General features: G+C 46.2%; 1 protein-coding gene across 1 annotated transcript in view; it reads right to left on the bottom strand.

Moving 5' to 3' along the window:
• The window catches only part of pou2f2b (POU class 2 homeobox 2b), a 78779-nt gene extending 62082 nt beyond the window's left edge, over window positions 1-16697 (bottom strand). The window contains exon 1 of the mRNA XM_059977061.1: window positions 16653-16697. The gene's annotated coding sequence lies outside the window, so the exon portion shown is untranslated. The remainder of the gene's footprint in view (window positions 1-16652) is intronic.
• Between the last annotated feature and the right edge of the window lie 2650 nt (window positions 16698-19347).

Raw genomic sequence — 19347 nt, 5'->3', positions numbered from 1 at the left:
CCAGAGTGGGGGAGGCAAGGAACAATCCCCGGAGAAGTGGACCGATCTCAGTGGGGGAGGGGTAACTGTTCCAGCGGCTCAGGGTGGGGTCGAGGAGGGAGGGAGGGAGGGGAAGGGCCCCCCACAGGAGTTGAGGAAGTGACCAAGGGTCAGGGGAGGGGGGTATATAAACACAAGAGTTTCTGCAGATTCTGGAAATCCAGCGTAACACGTACAAGATGCTGGAGAAACTCGGCAGGTCAAGCTGCATCAAGGGAGAGGAATAAGAAATTGACTCTTTATTCGTCCCCACAGATGCTGCCTGACCTGCTTGGTTCCTAGGTCATTTTGCAAAGGGAGAGACCGGCCCTGGCTTGTCTCTGGGAATGGCCACTGGCAGGGTAAAAGGAGGAAAACAGCAGCCCAGGATGTGGGTAGGTAGCAAGAGGACATACTGGGTATGTACCGTGGGGGGTGGGGTAGCTGGGGTGCTGACATCGGCGGTGGGTTCCATGCCTAAAGGGGTGGCGGGGCGAATGCCAACCCCTAAGCAGATAGTCTGCCCGCAGCATGGAAGCTATGGCCAGGAAAGCTCACAGATCCCTCTCCTTCCCCGGGAGGCTGAAGAAATTTGACATGTCTCCATGGACCACTGACTTTTATCGGTGCACCATAGAAACATCCTATCTGCACGCACCACAGCTTTGTCCAGCAACTACTCTGCCCGTGAGCACAAGAACATCACAAAAACCAGTGCTCCCCCCCCCCCCATGGACTCTGTTTACACTATTCACTGTCTTGGTAAAGCAGCCGGCTTAATGAGTCACCCCACCCACCCTGGACAGTCTCTCTGCTCCCCCCTCCCATCCGGCAGAAGATACAAAACCCTGGACGTACAGATTCCTGGCTCAAGGATATGATCGAATTCAAGTGAGACTTTCGGCTTTGTTAAAATTGCTTTGTCTTTGTAAGCAAGGTGGGACAGTGGAAAACTGATTGGATGAGGACTATCCAATCAGGAGGGATGGACGACGGGGGTATAAATACCACCGGACTAGGCATGCCCAGGCATCATCCCTGATGAAGATGGCAGAATTTATCATCAAAACTTCAGTTAAAATAGATGCCTGACATGACTGGAAGCCTGAGAAGAGTTTATTAATAATAAATCAATATCAATACCAATACCAAGACAGTCTCAGCCAATCAAGTCATTCTGTTTTTGCAGTACCGAGTAACTTAATGTGTCATGGGTGCAGCTGCCCACCCCCACAGCTCCAAGCCCACTCGCTGAACCTCACCTCCCCTTCACCCATCTGTCCAGCTCTCCGTCCTGCTACCAATACCTCTGGGGCTAGTGGGACTGATGGCTCAACTCTCTGGATGGAGAGGTTGTCCCCAGATGGGGCAGACCTGATTGTTTCAGATGGTAGGGTGGAGGGAAGGGGTTCCAGTACAAAGAGTGCCTCAGAGCGATACTACATGCTTACAGACCATTCAGCCCAACCATTTTGTGTCGACCTCGGTGCCTAACTTGGCTAGTCCTGACTCCCCAAAAACTTTATCCCCATCTCCAAAGCATAGGTCAGGAGGGAGTGGACTGCCCTCTGCCTGCCTTGGGGAATGTGGTTTTAACATGACACCAACAGCATCCAGGACGTGGCAGTACTCACAGTGAGGGAAAAACAGGCCTCCCACTGAAACTAGAAATGGCATCTTAACACATTGACTCAGGGAGAACATGATCTAGCGACTAACAGAAATGATCCATCCCAGAAAGCTGGTGGGACAATTGCACATTGCCTAACCATTTGCAATGTAGTAGTCAGTGCTGGTAACATTTTAATTAAATGCTGGAGGCCAGAGTTCCTGGAGTTCCTGCTAAACTAAGAGGACCCCTTTTGTAACCGTAGGGTTTTCATTTGTGGATGTTCTACTTCAGCTGACTGGTCTCTGGTTAAACTCATGAACAGCAGTGGAAAGAAGACCCCCATCTCGACAGCGTGAAGCGTAAATGGGGACGTATCTCGAGCAGGGGTTCCTAGCTGTTGTCCACGGAGCCCTTGCTTAATGGTATTGGTCAATGGCATAAAAAAAGGTCGGGGACCCTGATCTAGAGCAACGCACACAAAATGCTGGAGAAACTCAGCAGGTCAGGTGGCATCTATGGGAGGAGAATAAACAGTTGACATTTTTGGCTGAGACTCTTCATCAGGATCGGAAAGGAAGGGGCAGATGTCAGAGTAAGAAGGTGAGGTGGAGTACAAGCTGGCGGGAGATGGGCGAGGGGGAAGGTGGGTGGGTGTGAATGAAGTAAGAAGCTGGGAGAGGATAGGTGGAAGCGGTACAGGGCTGAAGGAAATGTCTAACAGGTGAAGACAGTGGACCATGGAATAAAGAGAAGGAGGAGGGGACCAGAGGGAGGCATGGGCTGCGATGGAATTGCTGAGCTGTAACGTTTTGGAATTGGTTTATTATTGTCACATGTACTGAGGTACAGTGAAAAGCTCGTCTTGCATACTGTTCATACACATTACACAGTGCATTGAGGTAGAACAAGATAAAACAATGACAGAATAGAGAATAAAGTGAACAGCGACAGAGAAACTGCAGAGCAGGTAAACAGTAAGGTGCAAGACTATAACGAGGGAGACTGTGAGGTCAAAAGTCCTTTTTAACTTACTGTTGGTCTGCTCAATATAACGGTGGGGTAGGAGCTGTCCATGAACCTGGTGGTGAGTGCTTTCAGGCTTTCGTACCTTCTGCCCGATGGACAAAGGGAGAAGAGAGAAAGTCAGGGGTGGACAGGGTTTTCGATTATGATGGCTGTGTTACTGAGGCAGTGAAAGAGCTCACAGAGGGGAGGCTGGTTTTTGTGATGTTCGAAGCTGAGTCCACAACTCTGCAATTTGTCAACTAAAGGAGTTTTATTTCACCATAAAGACTGTAAATATGGCTAGAAAGCCAGGGTTACATTTCCCTGCCACACTTGGCCACCTGCACAATCCTGCTCTTCAAGTGAACACAGTAATTGTGGCACAGAGCACTACCGCACAGAAACAAGCCTTTTTGGCCCAGCTAGTTCATGCTGATCTGATCTTCTGCCTAATCCCACCTACCTGCACCCTGACCATATCCCTCCTTACCACTCTCATACATCTACAGATTCATTAAACATTACAATTGAACCCGCATTTACCATTTACACTGGCAGCTCATTCCACATTCACAACACCCTCTGAGTGAAGAAGTTTCCCCTCAGATTCCCCTTAAATATTTTACCTTTCATCTTAAACCTATGGCCTCCATTTCCATTCTTATCCAATCTAAGAGGAAAAAGTCTGCATACCCCTATCTATACCCTTCATAATTTTGTATGATCTTCCCCAGTCTCCTGTACTGCAGTGAATGAAATCGTAACCTACTCAACCTCTCCCTAAATCTCAGGTTCTCAAGCCCCAACACCATCCTTGCAAATTTTCTTGGTACTCTTTCAATCTGATTGATATCCTTCCTGTAGCTAGATGGCCAAAACTGCACACTGTACTTCAAACTAGACCTCACTAATGTCTCAGCGTCTTACACAACTTGATATATGATCTGAACAGCATCATTTCAGAGGTTACACAATGGAATTTCTAGCTGTAATTTCTTACTGAGATAGGGGAAATGGGCCAGAGACTTAGAGAGACTCTGAAGGTGACCTTCTTCTGCCTGAGTGCTGAGTACTTGGAACACACTGTCAGAGATAGAGAGGTGAAACCATAGTCACTGACAGCACTAAAGATTTGACTGGACGAGTAGTTGGATCTCCCAGGCAAAGGGTATGGGGGGGCCAAGTTCTCGAAGATGTGGTGAAAGCAGATGCTTGACCACAGGTCAGTGCAGATAGCGGACTGAACAGCCTTTTTCCATGCTGTATGATTCTATGAAGTTTTACACCATTCCAACACTGTCACTGATGGGCTCAAATGATTTTGTTTTACTTGAAATTCTTACCCAGGTTTGCTGATGATATTCTTGCACTTTTTCCATGACAGATACTTTCTCATATTGCCCCTTACTGGATAATTAATCTCTGCCACCCAGCTGTGGGGAGCACACTCACCGATCTCCCTGCATGGCCTCCAGTGCCCTACAATTTAATCACACTTTGCTGCAAGTGAAATGATACCCTTTGGAAGGACTCGTAAGTGTGAAACCTACACAGTGATTGGTAGGGTCAGGAGCCATACCACAACGAAACAGGCTCTTCAGCCAAACTTGTCCATGCTGTACAAGATTTCCACCTGCCTGCTCCAGGTACCACAGAAAACACAGGACTCTACAACTACAAAGGCACACTAAAACAGCTGGCTCCACTTCATTAGGAGCCCAAGATTTGTTACGTCATCAAAGACTCTAAAAAATTTCTACAGATGTGCAGTGGAGAGAACCCCTCCTGGAGCATCATCTCCTGGTATGGAGGTCTAATCCACAGGGTCGAAAGAAGCTGTAGACTCAGTCAGCTCAAGACTCCCCACCATTGAGGACATCTCCGAAAGTCTGTGGCTCATGAAAGTGGAGGTACAGGAGCCTGGAGATCCACACTGAATGTTTTAGTACCAGTTTCTTCCTCTACACCACCAAATTTCTGAACAGTCCACAAACCTACAATCACCACCTTGTTATTCACCTTTTGTACTATTTATTCAATATAGAGGTGTTGAACTTTGACAGGACAAATGAAAGGAGAAGGTGTACTATAAAGGGTAGGCCTCTATAGCATTGAGGTACAGAGGGATCTCTGAAAGTGGTCACACTAGTGGATAAAACAGTAACGAAGGTATATAGCATGATTGTCTTCATTGGTAAGTGTTTTTAGTAGAAGAGTGAGGAAGTCACTCTGCAGCTGTATGAAACATTAGTCACACCACACTTGGAGTATTGCGTGCAGTATAACTGTCCTATTATAGGAAGGATGTGGAGAGGGGGAGGCTGCAGAAGAGGTTTACCAGGAAGTGTCTGGATTAGAGGATATGAACTATCAAGAAGAAGTTAAGCACACTTGTATTGTTCTCCTTTGAGTATTGGTGAATGAATGGAAACCTTACAGAGGTTTTTAAAACTATAAAACTATAAACTATAAGAGGAAAAGTTAGGGTAGACAGTTAGAAACTATTCAGACAGCTGAAGGCATGCTTTTAGGGCTGGTTGAGGAGGGAAGTTTAAAGCTGCCGTAAGGGACAATTTTTTTTACACAGACAGTGATAGGTACCTGGAATGGATTACCAGGGGTAGTGGTGGATGCAGGAAGCTTGGTAGAGTTTAGGAAGCTGTTAGAAAGATACAGGAATACGAGTATAGAAGAATATGGAGGATACATAGGAGGAGAGCAATTATTATAAATTGGCCAGTCTTGATGAAGGGTCTCGTCCCAAAATGTCAACTGCTTATTCATTTCCATAGATGCTGCACGACCTGCTGAGATCCTCCAGCAATTTGTGTGTGGCTTTCTAAATTGGCATCAAGATTGGCACATTGTGGGCCGAATGCCTGTCCAGTGCTGTACTGTTCTATGCTTGATGTTGTTCAAAATCTTAATTCCATAAATGTGATAATCGGAAACATATTTTTAAAACTTCTGATATTCTTAGACACGGCAGGTAGAGAAAAGGGAGCACTGCTACTGCTATGTGGCAGCTGCCAGTGAGCACACAAGCAGGATGTTGGGCAGATGAATGTGTGGCTGCAGAGGTGAGGCTGGAGAGAGAGTCATTGCTCTCTAGGGCACTGGATGCATGTCCAGGGGAGAAGGCCAAATAGACTGCCCCTCACCAGGACCAAAATGGGGAGCAAGCTCGAAAACATTGAGAGCCAGTGCACTTGCTCTTTGCTATTCCACTGCTGAATATGCCTGCCCTGCATGGGAAAGATCTACTCATGCTAAGAAGATAGATGCCATTCTGAATGCAAGCTGCCGACTTATCACCGGTTGTTTAAAACCAACAAACACCAACAGCCTATATATCCTGGCGGGTATTGCTCCCCCTGATATAAGAAGAATGGTATGACTCCGTCAAACATCAGATGAGAGGCACCCTCTACATGGTCATACCCAGCTGCCTAAAGTCAAGGAAGAGTTTCATGAACAGTGTTGTTCCATTGCAATTAACCCATCCGAAGCCCGCATCGCCTTGTTGAAAGACCGGCTCGCCAGTCTCAAACAACCCCCAACAAAGGAAATTCCACCAGATGAAAGCCTTCCCCATGAGCTAATTGCAACTGGGCAACCTGGAAGTGCCTGAACAGACTGAGGACTGGTGTAGGCCTTTCAAAGCTGTCACTAAGCAAATGGGGATATACACCCAGCCCGACAACTTGTGAATGTGGAGCTGAGCCACAAATTATGCAACATCTCCTGCAATGCCCATCGCAAGAAGAACCCTGTACCATTGCAGATCTTGCTGAGTTCAACAACATGGCACAAAAATGTGTCCATTTCTGGCTGGGCCATGTAAAGACTGTCCATGGACACGATAAGAAGACCAGGACCAGAACCAGTCTGGATTGAGTTTAAGGGAGGAAGGCTGGGCAGGTGGAAAATGTATCAGTGGGGGAACATTATTGTAGAAGTGATCACAAAACAGCATAGACATAGAAAAGAGGAGGGATAGTAAAGGCTCCAAATCAGGATAAAGTCAGTTCTACTGGAGCTAGCAAGACTGGACTAGAAGGAGACACTTGGAAGAAAATCAGTCCCAGAGCAAAAGAAGGATCTTGAGGAGAGATTGAATGTGTTCCGGTCAAACACGTTTCCACAAACAAAGAGGGTAGGACAGCTAAATATAGGAGCACTCAGTGAAAGATAAGGCAAGAAAGGGAAGCTTATTTCAGACACCAGGAGTGCAGAGTGCAACTCGAAGAGAAGTGAGGAAGATGAAGACGCAGTAAAAAATAATCATGATAATATTTTTCGCAAAAGAGGGTATGAATCAATGATGTAGCTTAGAAAAATAAATGTGAAACCATGGATCGGTAAACAGGGTAAAAGAGGAAGTGGTGAGGCGTTTATCTGAAACTTTAATTCTGTTTCAGATGCTGTCTGACCTGCTGATCGTTTTCAGTATTTTCTGCTTTTATTTTAGATTTCCAGCATCTGCTGTTGCTTTGATATTCATTTATCTTTAAAGGATTTATCGTCCTGGAGTATAGATAAATTAGCAGGCCCAGATAACGCATATGACAGGCTGTTAATAGAAGCAAAGGAGAAAACTGGAAAGGCTCTCCCTACAATTTTTAAATCTTCATGACTGCAGGGAGTGGAGGAGAGTTGGTGTTGTACAAGATGGTGGTGGGGGGGGGGGGGACAGTGCAAGTACAATGCCGTTAGCACTGGGATCCATACTGAAGGGTGGATAGATCTTGACTGAGGTGGGCACAGATTGATCATGGCAGTCAGTGCAGGTTTGTTAAGGGAACATCATGTTTGAAAGAGGTGATGAGGTGAAGGTGGATGAAGCACGTGATGTAGGTTACATGGAGTCTGGCGAAACTTTTAACAGGTGAGCAGAGAAGTAGGAGCCCGTGGGACCCCCAAGGCAAGTGGGGTCCAAGGTGAGTGGGTTCAGCAGCAGGATCAGACAGCAAGGGTGCTCCCTTTGGGAAGGGGTGCACAAGCCTCAGTACTCCACCCTCGCCTTCAGAAAGAGACCTCAACGATCCAGGACTTGGTGGGGGAAGGTGGGCAAGGGGTCTCCAGCAGTACAAAGATCAGCCATGCATCCACAGCCCAGACTGCAGGACGATCACAATAGACTGAGCTGGGCAAATAGATTTTAGCCAGGTTAGTGTTTCTGGTCTGTCTCTGAAGCTCAGCAGGTAACAGTGGTTGGAGATTCAAGAGTTAGGGGGACAGATACACCAGGATGGCATGTTGCCCCCCCCCCCCCAGATGTCAGGGTTAAGGTCATCTTGGAGCATCCTCAAGGGGTAAGTTGAGTAGCCCGAGGTTGTAATGCACACTTGCACCAAAGACAGAGGAAGGGTGGGGGAGTAGGTCCTGCACAGTGAGTATAGGGAGTTGGGAAAGAGACTGAAAAGCAAGACCTCGAAGGTAGCAACCTTTGGATTACTCCTGGTGCTACAAGACTGTGAGGGCAGGAGTAGAAAGACAGAATGGATAAATATGTGGCTGAGAACTGGTGCACATGGCAGAGTTTCAGGTTCTTGGATCTTCGGAATGTCTTCTGGGGCAGGAGTGTTCTACCTGTACAAGATGAGTGGATTGCACTTTAACATTGGGAACCAATATCCTGGCTGGGAAGCTCACTAGTGCTACTCAGGAGAGTTTCAACTAGTTTGGCAAGGGGGTGGGAACCAGAGCATTAGGTTGGAAAATGGAGGGATTGAGAGAAAGGTTGTTGCCATGACCAGTAAGAATATTGATAGATACATTGGGATAGACAGGTTAAAATGTGCATATTTTAAAGCAAGAAGAAATATGGGTAAGGCTGAAGAATTCAGAAGAACATGGATCAGTACACGGAACTATGATGTGGCCATAACAGAGACTTGATTGAGAGAGAGAGAGACATGGCTTGATGCTTCAAGTTCCACGGTTTCAAAGCTTAAAGAATGATATAGCTGGAGATAAAATAAATTTGGGGGAGGGGAGTTATGCTATTAATCAGCTGCATTCAGAGGACACCATTAGACCATATGACATTGGAGCAGAATTAAACCATTTGGCCCATTGAGTCTACTCTGCCATTTCATCACGACTGATCCATTTTTCCTCTCAGCCACAATCTCCTGCCTTCTCCCCACATTCCTTCATGCCCTGACCAAACAAGACCCTATCAATCTCGGCCTTAAAGGCTGTGTCCTCTGGTCTTCCTCTTCACATCTTCTTCACATTCACTCTATTGAGGCTTTTCATCATTCAATAGATTTCAATTAGGTCACCCCTTATTCATCTGAATCCCAATGAATACAAGCATAGAGTTATGACAAGCCATTCAATCCTGGAATCACTTTTGTGAACCTCCTTTGAATCCTCTCCAGTTTCAGCACATCCTTTCTAAGATAAGGGCCTTAAAACTGCTCACAATACTCCAAGTGAGGCCTCACCAATGCTTTATAAATATTCCATCCTTGATTTTATATTCTCGTCCTCTTGAAACGAATGCTAACATTGCATTTGCCTTCCTCACCACAGACTCAAGCTTCAAGTTAACTTTTAGGGAATCCTGCACAAGGACTCCCAAGTCCCTTTGTGCCTCCGTTTTTTTTTTGTATTTTCTCTCCATTTAGAAAATAGTTAACCCTTTCATTTTTTCTACCAGAGTGAATGATCATACACTTCTCAACACTGTGTTCCATCTGCCACTTCTTTGCCCATTCTCCTAATATGTCTAGATCCTTCTGTAACCTCTCTACTTCCTCAAAACTACCTTCCTCTCCACCTACCTTCGTATCATTTGCAAACTTTGCAACAAAGCCATTAATCAATTATCCAAATCATTGACATATAACCTAAAAATAGTTGGTCCGAAAACAGACCCCTGTGGAAGACCACTAGTCACCAGCAACTGACCAGAAATGGTTCCTTTTATTCCCACTCTTTGCGTCCTGCCAGTCAGCCACTGCTTTATCCATGTTAGAATCTTCCCTGTACAGAATGGAGGCATCATCCTCTGCATCTATATGGATACATCTCAAGTACGAGAAAGGTGCAATCACTATATTGGATGATGCAGAGTCCCCAATAACCACTGAGATATTGAGGAACAGGTATGCAGGCTGATATAAGAACAATAACGTTGTTGCCGTGGTGACTTCACCTTCTCCAATATAGACATGGACCCCCTTAGTGCAAGAAGTTTAGGTAGAGGAGAAATTGTTAGGTACATCCAGGAGAGTTTCTTAAATCAATGTGTAGCCATTCCATCAGAGATGGAGCTACACTGGACCTGATGCTGGGAAATGAGCCTGGCCAGGTGACTGACCTTTCAGTGGGGAACAATTAGGGAACTGTGACCATAATTCCTTAGGTTTTAAGATAACTATAGATAAAGATAAGTTGGTATAGACTTTATGGGAGAGTATTAAATTGGAGCAGGGAAAATTATGAGACTATTAAACAGAAAATAGGGAAAGTTCATTGGGAACAGCTGCTTTTGGGCAAGTCCACATGTTACATGTGGAGCGTGTTTAAAGACCAACTACACAAAGTACAGGAAATGCATGTTCCAGTAGGAAGGAAGGTTAAGAATGGCAAGGTCAGGGAACTTTAGATGGCGAGAGAGATGGCAAATGTGGTCAAGAAGAAAAAGGAAGTACATGTAGTGTTTAGTAAGCCAAAATTAAGCAGAGGTTTATGAAGAAGATGGAAAAGAACTCGAGCAGAGAGTTAGGAAAGCCAGAATGAGTCATAAAAAGTCCTTGGCAAGTAAGATTAAAGAGAATCCCAAGGCAATCTATACGTACATCAACAGCAAGAAGATAACTAGGGAGAGGGTAGGACCACTCAAAGATAAAGAAGGGAACATGTGTTTGGAGGTGAAGAAGATGGATAGAGAGATCAGTGTGGAGCATATTAATGTGAAAGGATGTTTTAAGATAAAAGAGGAGATAGGGTTGGGTCTTTTAAAGAACACTAAGGTGGATAAGTTCACAAGGTATGATGTGCTATATGGGCCTTGACCAATATCTTTGTGTTCCCTCTGAGGTCTCAGATGACTGGTGATTAGCTAATGTTGTTCTATTATTCAAGAAGGGAACTAGAGATAATCCTGGAAACAATAGACCACTAAGTCTCACGTCAGGGGTAGGGATATTACTGGAGAGGATGCTTCGGGATTGGATTTACGACTGTTTGGAAAACCTTGGCCTAATTAGTTACCGTCAGCATGACCGCGCAGAGAAAGTTGTGTCTTACTAACTTGACTGAGTTTTTCAAGAAGGTGACAGAGGTGATTGATGCAAGTAGAGCTGTGGATGTTGTCTACATGAACTTTATTAAGGTGTTTAACAAGGTCCCTCATGGGAGGCTCATTGAGAAGATTAAGATGAATGGGATCCTTGGTGAATTGGCTGTCTGAATTCAAAACTGGCTTCCACATTGAAGAAAGAGGGTAGTGGTCAATCAGACCTACCTGGGCTGAAGATGTTCTGCAGGGATCTGTACTGGGACCTCTACTGTTTGTGTATATATAAATGACTTGGATGGGGTGTAGAAGATTGTCAAAGAATACAGTGGGAAATAGAGCAGTAGCAGTTATGGGCAAAGAAATGACAGATGGAGTTTAACCCGGCCAAATGTGAAGTGTTGCACTTTGGGAGATCAGAGGTAAAGAGACGGTGTACTGTTAAAGGCAAGACCCTTAACAGTGTTGATGAGTAGAGGGATTTTGAGGTCCCATGTCCATAGTTCCCTGAGTGTGGCTACACAGGCTGATAGGGTGATAATGAAGTATATAGACATTCAGTTCAAGAGGCAGGAAGTTATGGCAGCTTTAGAGAACTCTGGTTTAGGCCACATCTGGAGTATTGCATTCAATTCGGGTTGCCCACTATAGGAAGGATGTGGAGGCCTTGAAGGGGGTGCAAAAGAGGTTCACCAGGATGCTGCCAGGATTAGAGGGCACGTGGGTTTGAGGACAGGTTGGGCAAACTTGGATTGGTGGAGTGGTGGAAGATGAGGGGAGATCTGACAGAAGTATACAAAATTATGGGGGGTAAAGATAGGTTAAATGCATGCAGGCTTCTTCCAATGAGGTTGGTTGGGATTACAACCAGCGGTCATGGGTTAAGGGTGAAAGGTGAATGGTTTAAGTGAAACATGAGGGGAAACTTCCTCAGTCAGAGGGTTGTGAGTGTGGAACAAGCTGCCAGCACAAGTAGTGTGTGTGAGCTCAATTTCAATGTTTAAGAGAAGTTTGGATAGGTACATTGACAGCAGAGATATGGGAGCAAGCAATTTAAATGGTTCTGGCATGGACTAGATGGGTTCCTGGAATGTGCTGCCAGGGTTGGAGGTGGAGGCTTTCAAGAGGCATTTGGATAGGCACAGAATGGGAGGGATATAGACTAGTGTAGCCAGAAGGAATGGATTTAGTTGGATGTTTTCCCCCCACTAATTAATTAGTTCAGTAAGGTAAAATTGGATAGGTATATGGAGAGGAAAGGAGTGGAGGGTTATGGGCTGAGTGCGGGTAGGTGGGACTAGGTGAGATTAAGAGTTCGGCACGGACTAGGAGGGCCGAGATGGCCTGTTTCCGTGCTGTGATTGATATATGGTTATGGGCTGAAGGGCTTGTTTTTGTGCTGGTCTACAGTATGTTCTATGAGCAAAACCAGGAAAGGGGGAAAGCAATGGGGGGCAGTGAGATGATTAACCCTAACCCTAACCCTAACCTCTATTGCCTCATGCACAGAGTGTAAGGAACAGGGAAGCTATGCTCAAACTGTATCAACACCAACTGGGCCATTGATTCAGTGCTGCATATGGTCGGAGGAACCACATTACAGGAAGGACGTGATTACTCTGGAGAGGGTATAAGGTCGTTGGCTCTAGCTATGAGGATGGACTGGACTGGCTGGATTGTTTCCCTTGGAGCTGCGGTAAGACTTCACTGCAACTTATAAAATCGACAAGTGATTACTGAATCCTTTGGGTGCGCCCAGGCCACGTCCACTAGACAGAAAAAACAGAGCCTGCATTGGTATCGACTCTGATTCCACGACTCACAGAAGGATGGAATCCTTCAGCCAAAACAGGCCTCAATGCAAGCGGGCAGCGCAGTGGCCAGGGAAAATCACAACTTCCCACATGGACCCTCAGCAGCACTGACAGCCGGGAGAGACTCAGACTGAGTAAACAGGAAAGACATTGCATATGTCAGTCAGGCTGAGGGACTCGACTGATGCATTCTCATTCATGAGACTTACAGCACAGGCCGGCTCACCATGTTTTTAATTAAATTAGTAATCAAATGCAGAACTAAATTAATCCTTCTGCCTACACAATGTCCTTAACCCTCCATTCTCTGCACATTCGTATACTAAGAGCCTCTTAAGTGCCTCTATTGCATCTGCCTCCACCAACACGCCTGGCACAGCATTCCAGGCCGCCACAACTCTGTGTTAAAAACACAGTCCCACAGATCTCCTTTGAACTTACTCCCCTCTCACTTTACACATATGCCCTCTAGTATTAGATATTTCACCCCTCACCTGAATGAATGCAGCTCCATCAACACTCAAGAAGTTTGACAGCATCCAGTACAAGGCAGCCCACTCGATTGATACCCCTTCGGCAAGCATCCAATCCCCCCACCATCGGCGAACAGTTGCAGCAGTGTGTACTATCTACAGGATGCACTGCAACAACACACCAAAGTTCCTAAGGCAGCACCTTCCAGACCCACAATCACTACCATCTAGCAGGGCGAGAACAGCAGATACCTGGGAACACACCACTTGGAAATCCCCCTCCAAGTCACTCACCATCCTGACTTGGAAACATAACATCGTTCTTTCACTGTCGCTAGTCAAAATCAAAAACATGGGTCTTGTTTGCCACATGTAACTTCAATACTGATTTTTGTCTTATTATAAGAAGCGTTTCATATTTACAAAATATATTCATAGTGTGGAGTAGTAGTATATTGCGTTAAGAGTTCTGAATGTATACAAAAGCGACTATTATTAGTTCTTTCTACAGAAGTGGAATCTTTTTTTTGGTTAACACACAAAATATACACACCATTAAGATGTACGAATTCAATGACATCTTTAGAATGGAATTGATGGAATCACAATTAATAATTCATTAATATTAATTAATAAGTATTTATAATTAATAATCACAATTCCACTTTTTCAATTGCATGGCAATATTGCAAAATATCTGATTTAGGATGACGGGTGGGGTGAGAAGGAAGCTTAATGTCTCAACAGAAATGTTTGAAATTCAAATTCAGCAGGTTTTTTCCACTGAGGTTAGGGGAGAAAAAGACCTGAGGCTATGGGTTAAGGGTGAAGGGGGAAAAGTTTAAAGGGAACATTGGGGGGGCTTCTTCACACAGAGAATAGTGGGAGTGTGGAATGAGCTGCCGGATGAAGTGGTAAATGCGGGCTCACTTTTAACATTTAAGAAAAACTTGGGACAGGTACATGAATGAGAGGTGTATGGACGGATATGGTCCAGGTGTAGGTCAGTGGGACTAGGCAGAAAAATGGTTTGGCACAGCCAAGAAGGGCCAAAAGGACTGTTTCTGTGCTGTAAAGATCTATGGTTCTATGGAATTCCCTCCCTAACAGCACTGTGGGTGTACCTACACCTCAAGGACTGCAGCGGTTCAAGAAGACCGCTCCTCACCACCTTCTCAAGGGCAACTGGGGATGGGCAATAAATGTGGGCCTAGCTCATGAAGCCCACATCCCGTAAGTGAATAAATTAGCAAAATAAAATAAAACCTTGAGGAAAAGATACTGGTTGTTGATCTATGCCTTTCACAATCTTATAAATTTCTATCGGATTTCCACAGCCTCTGTTATTCCAGAGAAAACAACCCAAGTTTATCCAACCTCTCCTTCCAGCCCATACCCTCTAACCCAGGCAGTATCCTAGTGGAACTCTTATGCACCCTCTCCAAAGCCTCCACATCCTTCCTGCAAAAGAGCTCCCAGAACTGAAAACAATATTCCAGATGCAGCCGAAGCAGAGTTTTACTAAGTTGCATTATAACTTCCTGACTCCTGAACTCAGTGCTTTGACGATACAAGTAAGCCACGTGACTTCTTTACCACCATCATCCTGTGCAGCCACTTTCAGAGACCTGTGGACTTGGACCCCTGTACAAGAATAGGGTGGAGGATAAAGCTGTCTGCTTGGCAGAGGCATCTATTATCGGAGAGTGTGGGTCGGGGATTTAAGGAGGAACATTTTTTTCACCCGGAGGTGGGGGTGGTTAGAATCTGGAACACAATACCTGAGGGGGTGGTGGGGGCAGAGGCACTCTCTTTATAGAAGCAGAATCTAGACTTACCAATGCAGAGACTGTGATAGACAAACTCTGTGGAATTAGAATAGAGACTGATTTGTGCCCGATGGATGGTCGAAGGGACTTGGGCCTGTGCTGGAACTCAGGTCAGGGGTGGAAGGGGAGTAACATTTCAAATAATGGGCTGAAGGAGTAAAGTGAAGTTTGGAAAAATCTCTCTGCCGGTGGGTGGTGGGAAACTGAAACTGTTCCGTCAGCAGGTGGGGGAGGTGGCAGCAAGTCTAACCACACGTAGACTGCAAGGCCACAAAACCCGCTGAGGGGAGGTGGGAATAGGAGGGGCAACTCTTTCCCAGATGGCCCAAATGGCCTTTAAGGTCACACGCTTTCTATGGTCTCTCTGATTCGATTTTTACTCACCGCACTGCTGCGTGCCCTTGCTCTCTAATGAGTCAGTAATAATTGTCAGCGACACAGGAACCTCAATGCGTTATTTTATTTAGGGATTCAAATGGAGCAGGCCTTTCCGGCCCAGTGAGCTGCATTACCCTGCAGTCCACAGATTTAACCCCAGCCTAATCACTGGTCAATTTACAATGACCAATTAACTGGTACGTCTTTGGGAAGAAATCAAAACAGCCGGAGGAAACCCACATGCACGTGGGAAGAACATACAATCTTCCTCACAGAGGGTGCCGGAGGTGAATTTTGAGCTGCGATGCCCCAAGCTGTAATAACATCATGCTAACTGCATGCCAAAGAACACCTTCTTCTAATCCACCATCAGATTTCTGACTGGTTCACTAACCCATGAACTTCACTGTCCCTCTTTTGCACAATATTTTTTAAATGTTTGTTTTTGTGACTTCTAGTAAATTTTATGACCCGCACTGTAACACCGCCACAGAACAACAAATTTCACGCTGCACGTCAGGGATAAATAACAAAGCTGCTTCTGATTCTGCTGAGAGGCAGGCAATGCAGCACGCCAACACACGCTGAAAACACTTTCTCTCAATATCGAAACACGCGCGCTCCGAAGCGTACGTTCTGAAGGCATGACAAAGTCACAAAATATCTAAGTTAAAACACACTGAAGCTCAAACATTCAGGCTGAAACAACCACACAAATTGACACGGAGAGCCAAGCATGCGTGACACAGTCTGACCAATGAAGCACTTACACAGTAGAAAACACACAGCCACGGACTACTCTGGTTGACATACTTCGAACAAAGTTATGGACATTTGACTGCTCTCTGACAGAAAATCTGTATGAATCCTGCCAGTGTGGGGACTTCCAGACTCAGACCTCGTCCAGGGAACCTTAATATCTCAGACGACCTGTTGCTGTAGGAGAGCTGAGCCAAAGATACATCTCCCACAGTAGGGCACTGAACACACCAGCACATCCCCGCTGCCCCTAGAACAACACATCCGCGTTTGTACGCCACTGTAAAACATCTCAAGGTACAATTCTCAAAAGAACTGTGACAGCGAGCCACATCAGCAGATGTTAGCAGGAGGGGGAGCAGAAAGTTATTCAGAGGGGGTTTGCATAATGATGTATCTTAAAGGAAAAACATTGACCACCTGATAATGGGTGAGGTAAACGTGGGGTTCAGAGGGGTGTAGAGACCAAGGAGCGACAGAGAGGAGGGGGGAAGAAAAAGTTGAGTGTACCAGATTACTGAATCCCAGCGACTGGGTTCCAACTTCACCCACACACCATTCTCTCAGTGCTCCACTTTCACTGCCTCCACCAACAGTTTCAGCACGGATTCAGAGGACTGCCAGCTCGCAAACAAGGAGAGGTGTCGGGACACTGGAGGTCAGGGGACGGTGGAGAGTGGGGAGACAACAGGCGTGACGGAGCAGCAGTCGGAGAGATGCCTGAGTCAGCCCCCCCCCACCCCCACCCCCTGGGGGTGGAGGAAGGACGTATATCGCTCAGCCCCCGAGACGCACTTTGTAAGCAAATCAGCCTCTGCACGTGGTGCAACAGGCACTGGTGAGACAACCACATCAAACCACACGTGGCCTCTGCTGGAAGCTCGAGCTCTCTCATACAGCCCAGCAAACCCCGCTGCTCAGACTATACCCGGTTAACCCCTTCCCCACCAAGCCTCCCCTGTGGCTGAGTCCACGTAGGATGAATATACCTCCAGATTAAATCCCACAACACAATGCGGGGTAACACAATACACCCAGGCAAACAGATTTATACTCCAAATCTGACTTACACACTCACAAGCCTCATCGATGTATCTGCCCCCAAATCACACTCATTACACCCCTGATTTTCACACACAAGCCTCATCAATGTATTTGCCCCAAATCACACTAATTACACCTTGAATTATACACTCAAAAGCCTCATCGATGTATCTGCCACCGAATCACACTAATTACCCCCTGATTTACACACACATGAGCTTCAATGTATCTGCCCCCAAATCACACTAATTACCCCCGATTTACACACTCAGAGACTTCATCAATGCACCCATCCCTGACTCACTTTAATTATGCTCTGATTCACACACTTCAATGTGCACATGTCTGAATCACACACCAGTGTCCATGAGCACATTACTCCCCGGTCTACACCAGCTGTCTTACCTCGTACTGTCTTCCCCCTTCTGAGTCACACACTGCTCACCTACACACAACCCTAAAGATAAGTGCAACGGCGTTTTGCAGACAGCCCCTGACCGGCAGCACTGATGGGGTTACACTATGTCTGGGTCCACTGGCCACATCCACAGCTGAGACTCAGACCAGCCGAGGGAGAACCAACCCAGCCGTGGTTTGCCTCAGTTTTGGGCCGGCACTCTGGACAAGCTATGTGGGACTGTGGGACTGTGGGACAGCGGACCCTGCCTTCAGTAGAGAATCTCTGCAACCTGTGGTGCTGTGCCTCAGCTGCCAACTTCAAGACCTTTGGGTGCCAGGGGGTGGGGTGAGCTTATGATGCGGGTCAGGAGTTGCCAGTGTCTGCCCTTTGTGTCCAGCGCCAGCTCCTAGTGACCGAGACAGTGTGATCTATTTCTGGGACCAGCAGTGGCGGTCTGGGCACCCTTTAACACAGTCCGCCCTTGGCATCTGCACCCATACCTTCTGCTTCTGATAAAACAGAAAGAGGAAGTCAGTTCTTATTTTAGATCCCGTGAAAGGCAGAGGGGGTGTCCCCGAAGTTCAGAGCGAGACTGAGTCAAGCTCTGGGGAGACGTTTGGTGAACTCAGCACCTTAGAGACACATTTAGTGCTCCCACACACTCTACCAACAGGCTGGTGGCCATGGCTGAAAATCAACTGGGTCAGCAGCCAGCCCACAGCCAGAAAAAACACTGCTCTCCCACATAACACAATTCCAAATCAACCGAGATCTCACAATAAAAATCTCCAGCGCAGAAAACCAAGGGAGGTTCAGTGACAGAAGTCCAACCTAAAATGTTGCGAGTTCCTTTCCCATCGACACACACTGTGCAACCAACCGACCAAATGGAGAACAGGCTGTCACTCCAGATTCCAGCATCTGCTTCCCTTGTGTGCCGCCGGGTAGTTATAAAGCCAACATCTAGGTTTGGGACACCAGCAAAAGCCAGCTGTGATTGCGCACACAGTCTATTAGACCAGATACACACTGTCTCCCAAAGCAGACACACACGGTCTCCCAGCATAGACACACCATCTCCCAGCACAAACACACACAGTCTTTCAGTATAAGGAATAAAGTAGATGAGCTTGAGGCTCAGTTGGAAATTGGCAAGTACAATGTTGTGGGAATAACTGAGACATGGCTTCAAGCGGACAGGGCCTGGGAAATGAATATTCAAGGATATACATCTTATTGAAAGGACAGACTGACTGGCAGAGGGGGTGGGTTGGCTCTGTTGGTGAGGAATGATATTCAGCCCCTTGCGAGGGGGGACATAGAATCTGGGGATGTAGAGTCAGTATGGATAGAACTGAGAAATTCTAAGGGTAGAAAGACCCTGATGGGAGTTATCTACAGGCCCCCAAACAGCAGTCTGGATGTAGGGTATAAGTTGAAAATTGGCATGTCGCAAAGGTAATGATACATATGTCATGGGGGATTTCAACATGCAGGTAGCCTGGGAGAAACAGAATGGTACTGGACCCCAAGAAAGGGTGTTTGTGGAGTGCCTCCGAGATGGATTCTTAGAACAGCTTGTACTGGAGCCTACCAGGGAGAATACAATTCTAGATTTAGTGTTGTGCAATGAACAGGATTTGATCAGGAACCTCGAGGTAAAGAAACCATTAGGAGGTAGGGACCATAATATGATATGTTTTAACCTACAATTTGAGAAGGAGAAGGGAAAATCGGATGTGTCAGTATTACAGTTGAACG

Source organism: Hypanus sabinus, chromosome 1, assembly GCF_030144855.1.
Source record: "Hypanus sabinus isolate sHypSab1 chromosome 1, sHypSab1.hap1, whole genome shotgun sequence".
Lineage (NCBI taxonomy): Eukaryota > Metazoa > Chordata > Chondrichthyes > Myliobatiformes > Dasyatidae > Hypanus > Hypanus sabinus.
Note: the sequence above shows the minus strand (reverse complement) of the source record. Positions and strands in the feature narration are given on the sequence as shown.